Raw genomic sequence first — 5,635 nt, forward strand, 5'->3', positions numbered from 1 at the left:
AACTCACAGAGATCCGCCTGCCTCTGCCTCCCGAGTGCTGGGATTAAAGGCGTGCGCCACCACCGCCCGGCTTTGCTCTTACATTTCTAACGGGTCTTTAGATGGCTGTCAAGGAAACACTGTGTGATGTAGTTTTGTTTTTTTTGTTTTTTTGTTTTTTTTCTCAGCAGGCACAGAAATGCAGCAAAGCTGTAGGCCGTACTTTTCTGTTTTTTGTGTGTTTATCATATTACATGTGTTAGGTAATTGAGGTCAGTGAAAATTTTGCTCTTTATTTCGTATTTTTGATTCAGCGATTCGCTGTGTAGCTCAGTCTGGCCTAGCACTTGTGGCTCCCCTCCTGCCCCCGCATTCTCAGTGTCGGGATTATAGGCGGTCACCGCCATACAATGAGTGAAATTAATATTTTAACCTTGGTAAAAGAAGCGCAGTGGTTAAGCGTTTTATTTAGGCTTTGGAATATCTTGAACACATCTGTCTTTGAGCCTCTTTGCCTCAGTTTTCTTATCTCTACCCCAGACTTTCTTGGTGTTGGTACTTTTACATGTATGGCTCATGCATCATTTATTGCGGTTCCCGGGCCATGGGAAATGACCAATATCTATTAACTGTATAGTTACTCATTTCTTCTAGTACATCGTGAGTCAGGCTACATAGTGACCTTTGCTTTCTAAGCGATAGGAGCAATAATATTTTGAAAGGGGCAAAATTGGAGTTTATTAAGAAAAGGGTATAACAGAGATTTAAGCATTAAAAGAGTGGGCGAGAGACATCTAAGGATGGGCACAAGCTTCTCTCTCTAGAGTCACCAATAGATAATAGGACCCTAAAGAAGACATAGGCTTCTCTATTGACCATCTCTGATAGAACAACTAGTCTTCATTTTAAGAAATAATTTTGTGATTTTTATTTAGAGAAAAAAATGATTTCAAGTTGTCCTCCAGTAACTTTGGCATTTCATAAAGGTATTTTAATATGGAAAATATGCTGATATAATCTACACCTAGTCAATACTTGTTACTTCCTGAATTATGACTAGTATTGGTAGATTTAGAGTTTGTAGTTAAATCGAAGCTGTTTTATAATCTTAAAATTTGCAAACATGGCCCCGTGAGATGACTCAGTGGGTGAAGGTCATCAAACCTGGTGGCTTTAGTTAATTCCTGAAACCCAGTGATAAAAGGACTGAGCTGACAGCCTCGAGTTGTCCTCGTGAAAAATAATAAATTAAATAAATATAATAAGTTTCTTGAAAATTCGAAAATAGTATCTATAGTAGTGTTCAACAGGTAATTTGGTGTTAAATTTGAATATAATTTGGTGTAAATTGAAAAATAAACCCGAGGTAATTTGGGAAGAAAACTTTTATAGTATTCACAAACCACATTTATTTATTTTTGAGACAGGGTCTTGATTTGTAGTTTAGGCTGGTCTAGAATTCTTGATTCTCCTGCTTCAGCTTCTGGACTGCTGGGATTACACATAATTGCTACCGCACACACCCCTACTTTCTGGGCTGCTGGGATTACACACATGTGTGCTACCCACACACCCCTACTTTCTGGACTGCTGGGATTACACGTGTGTGCTACCACACACCCCTACTTTCTGGACTGCTGGGATTACACGTGTGTGCTACCACACACCCCTACTTTCTGGACTGCTGGGATTACACGTGTGTGCTTCTGCACACCCCTACTTTCTGGACTGCTGGGATTACACGTGTGTGCTTCTGCACATACCCCTACCTTGGGCAGTTGGACTGTCAGGGTAAAGGGTGTGGTGAGATATTGCTGGAGTTCTGATTTTAGTTTTTATGTGATTAGATGAGGTTAAAACAACAGTAACTGATCCTGAGTCTTTGGTGGGGGGGGAGGGGTTAGCCTTATGTATCCTAGGCAGCATACATAAGTCGTGAGCCCTGCTTGGAAGCTGCAGCAGAGTCAGAATGCTAGGGGTTCTCAGGAGGGTCGAACACAAACCCATCTTGAAGTCTTAAAGTGCTGGGAGCAGATTCATCCACAGTGCTCTGGAAGGAATTTGGATATAGCCTGACTTACAAAGCTACCAAAATTTTATGAGGTCATTAGCATCTTATTTTGAGTTGGTTACATTTGTTAATAAATGCATTATCCTGAGATATTTTAATTCTAACAATTAAATGTCAAATTCCAAGACAGTGCAACAACTTATGCCTCTTATTGCTATGACAATATTATAAAATATTTCCTGAGAATTTTACTTATTTTGGAAAACCCAAATTTTCAAACTGTGCAATAGGTATAGAAAGAACCTAAGTGAGCATTCTTGGGCATTTCTGGTGCCATGGCCACACACCTTTACTTTTAGAGGATCTGACAGTCAGAAGTGAGTTTGGTAGGTCTGGGTTAAAGCTGCAAGCCATTGAAAGAAGGGTTGGCTGTAGGGAAAGATTCAGAGGGTAAAGGTACCAAGCCTGACCACATTCGTTGAGTTCCCTTGACCCACATGGTGAAAGGAGACTGGTTTCCAGAATTTGTCCTCTGACCTCCACACATTAAACAAATAAATAATGTTTTAAAACCTAGCAAAAGTAAAAAGGAAAGAAAGACTATAAACTGAGTATTGGGACAGCCACCTGCAACTTCAGATCAAGGGCTGTGCCTTGCATGTAGGTTCTCCTTCAAATCTAGTCAGCTTGTTTGCAATGGTTAGTGTGGACACGAGGCATGAAAAGTTCACGCTTTCCGACCTCCAGCAGCTTTAAAAGAGTGAAGACGGAGTTAGGGCAGTTTCCCGCTAGCGGAGAATGGTAAGTCATTAAGTAGCTTTCTAAGCCATTTGAGAGAGTGTTTTTGGGGAGGGAGGTTGGAATTTGAAGTGGCCATGACAGGTTTCCAGCCGATTCGCGTGTCAGTCCTTGCAGGTCTGCCATCCTCAGCCGTGCATGCTCGCTAAAGGTGTCAGCGGCAAGAAGCAGTTGTTGGCATCTGGGATATTTGTAGGTGTTGGAGTCCATGCATGCCTTGACCCACATGTAAACACAGTGACCAGGACTCCAGGTAAAATCCTGGTAGCATACCAGAGTCTCTTAAATCACTAGTTACTGTATCCTCAGTGTGGACTCTGGTTTATTACATTATAACAAATTGCAACTAACTCAGACTTCAAAAGGAAAACACTAGTTAGGTATAGTGAGTGGCTCATACATGTAATCTCAGAATTTACAAGGTTGAGGCAGGAGGATTGCAGATTTCAAAGCAACCTGGACTATAGTTCTGTCTCTTAACTCCATTTTTTTAAACTTTTTGTGTGTGTGTGTGTGTGTAGACAAAAAAATTGTGGATGGCTACTTGAAAATCTAGTAATTTTGTGTTCGAGTCAACTAGTGCCACTATGTAATCTGTGAATTCCTTTCAGAGTTTACGATACACTTGGCTCCTTTGTTTTATTGCTTTCCTGTTTTTGGTTTTAACATTTTTTTGAAACAAGGCCAGGAGTCCCGTGGAGCCCAGGGCGGCCTGAACTTGCTATAGCTGAGGCTGGTTTTAACTTTTGATCTACCCACCTCTGCCTTCTGTGTTGCTGGGATTAAAGAAGTGTGTCACCATGCCGAGTTTTGTAGCAGTATGATGCTGGACTCTTTTGGGGGCCCCGCTACCCAGCTCCCAAAGGAATCACACACGGAGACTTACTCTTAGTTATAAATGTCTGGCCTTAGCTTGGCTTGTTTCTTGCCCGCTTTTCTTAATTTTTATCATCCCCTCTGCCTTTTGCCTCTTGGCTTTTTCTTTCTCTTACTTCTGTAAATCTGTGGATTGTTGTGTAGCTGGATGGCTGGCCCCTGGTATCCTCCTCCTTCTTGGCCTACTTCTTCTCCAAACCCTTTCTCCCAGTTTTCTCCTTCTATATATTCTCTCTGCCTACCAGCCCTGCCTATCCTTTCTCCTGCCTCGCTATTGGCCGTTCAGCTCTTTATTAGACCACAGGCGTTCTAGACAGGCAAAGTATCACAGCTTCACAGAGCTAAACAAATGCAACATAAACAAAAGTAACACACCCTGAAATAATGTTCCCAACACAGTTTGCCTTCCTATCATAATGTGTAAAGTTACTTATTGAGATGTGTGTGGGTGGGCTCACATCATGATGAGCATGTGTAGGTCAGAAGGACAACTCTTGGGGGCTGGCTCTCATTTCACCATACCCGTCCCAGAGATTGAACTCAGGTCATCGGGTTTACTCCCTGAGCCGCCTCGCCAATCCTCCTGCGCACAGAGTATGTCTGAAAGGGTCCTCTGGCTCCTGCTAGGTACTGTGATCAGAAGCCCACTCCTGGATCTCTGCAGATGCACAGAGTTCAGAGTAAATGCTGGCTTCGGCGTTCACTGCACACCGTGAAACGGACGTCTTACCAGAGCTAGCTACCGTCTCAGACAGAGTCTCAGACAGAGTTAGTCACAGTTAATAGTTCTGTTGATCAAATAGCATCACGTTTTTCAGATTTACCGTCTGTTTGCATGGCACCTTTCGTCCAACTTTGAAGGATCCAAACCATTCCTAATTAAGCTCTAGAGTAGAAAGTAATTTCCTGCGGACACACAGATGGGAGTAGTGAGAACTCCAGGAAGTCTGGAATAAACAGATGGACGTTAGGTCACCCTGCCAGTGCGGCTTGTTTGCAGAGCCGTGGCCATGCCGTGCCCTCTGCAGAAAATTGTAAATTTGGTCTCCGTATTATAGGGTCTGCAGAAATGGGGCTTCATTGCTTGTATTTGTGTGTGTGTGTGTGTGTGTGTGTGTGTGTGTGTGTGTGTGTGTGTGTGAATTTCGGTGCCTTTTAAGACATGAATTTTTAAATTGAAATTCATTCAACATTTCCTTTCCTTTTTTCTTTTTTTAAAATATTGATTTTTTTAAAACTAATGGGTCATTATTTTTGTACAGTAATCTTTATTTAGCTCTTTTCCATTGGATGACTTTTTGGTGTTATGTTTTGAGACAAGGGCTTGTAATGTACTCCATTAAACTTGAACTTTTTCTTTGCTAATTACTAATTAATGTATTTATTTATTGAGGTAGAGTTCCTGTAGCCCAGCCTGGCCTTGAACCCACAATAATCTAGCTCTCTACCTTCCTAGTCCTAGGACCACAGGCACGTACCACCATGCCCAGCTTGGCTTTGAACTTTTTCACTCTCCTGCCTCAGCTTTTTAAGAGCTGGGGTTATGGTCAGTTGCTACTATGCCTGGGTTCAGGGTGTAGAATTGTATTTTATTTTACTGCTTAAGGGGGAGTACTCAGGAATGAAGCCAGAGCCAGAGTGTGCTAAATGCTCTTACCACATAACTACATCCAGAGCCAGTATGCTCTAAATGTTCTTACAACGTAACTACATCCAGAACCAGTGTGTGCTAAATTCTCTTACCACATAACTACATCCAGAGCCAGTATGTGCTAAATGCTCTTACCACGTAACTACATCCACAACCAGTATGCTCTAAATGCTCTTACCACTTAGCTACATCCAAACCTGTGTGTGCTAAATGCTCTTACCACTTAACTACATCCCCAGCAGGTTTAGGTTTAGTTTTATTAAACTAAAATGGGACCTTCAAGATGCCAACAGTCTGAGTGTGGAATTACCCCAAGTGAT

At 42.1% G+C, this 5,635-nt stretch overlaps 1 protein-coding gene across 1 annotated transcript in view; it reads left to right on the forward strand.

Moving 5' to 3' along the window:
* Window positions 1-5,635, forward strand: part of Als2 (ALS2, alsin Rho guanine nucleotide exchange factor) — a 50,345-nt gene that overhangs the window by 2,060 nt on the left and 42,650 nt on the right. The gene's annotated exons all lie outside the window — the stretch shown is intronic.

The sequence above is a fragment of the Microtus ochrogaster genome, unplaced genomic scaffold (genome assembly GCF_000317375.1).
Source record: "Microtus ochrogaster isolate Prairie Vole_2 unplaced genomic scaffold, MicOch1.0 UNK8, whole genome shotgun sequence".
NCBI lineage: Eukaryota > Metazoa > Chordata > Mammalia > Rodentia > Cricetidae > Microtus > Microtus ochrogaster.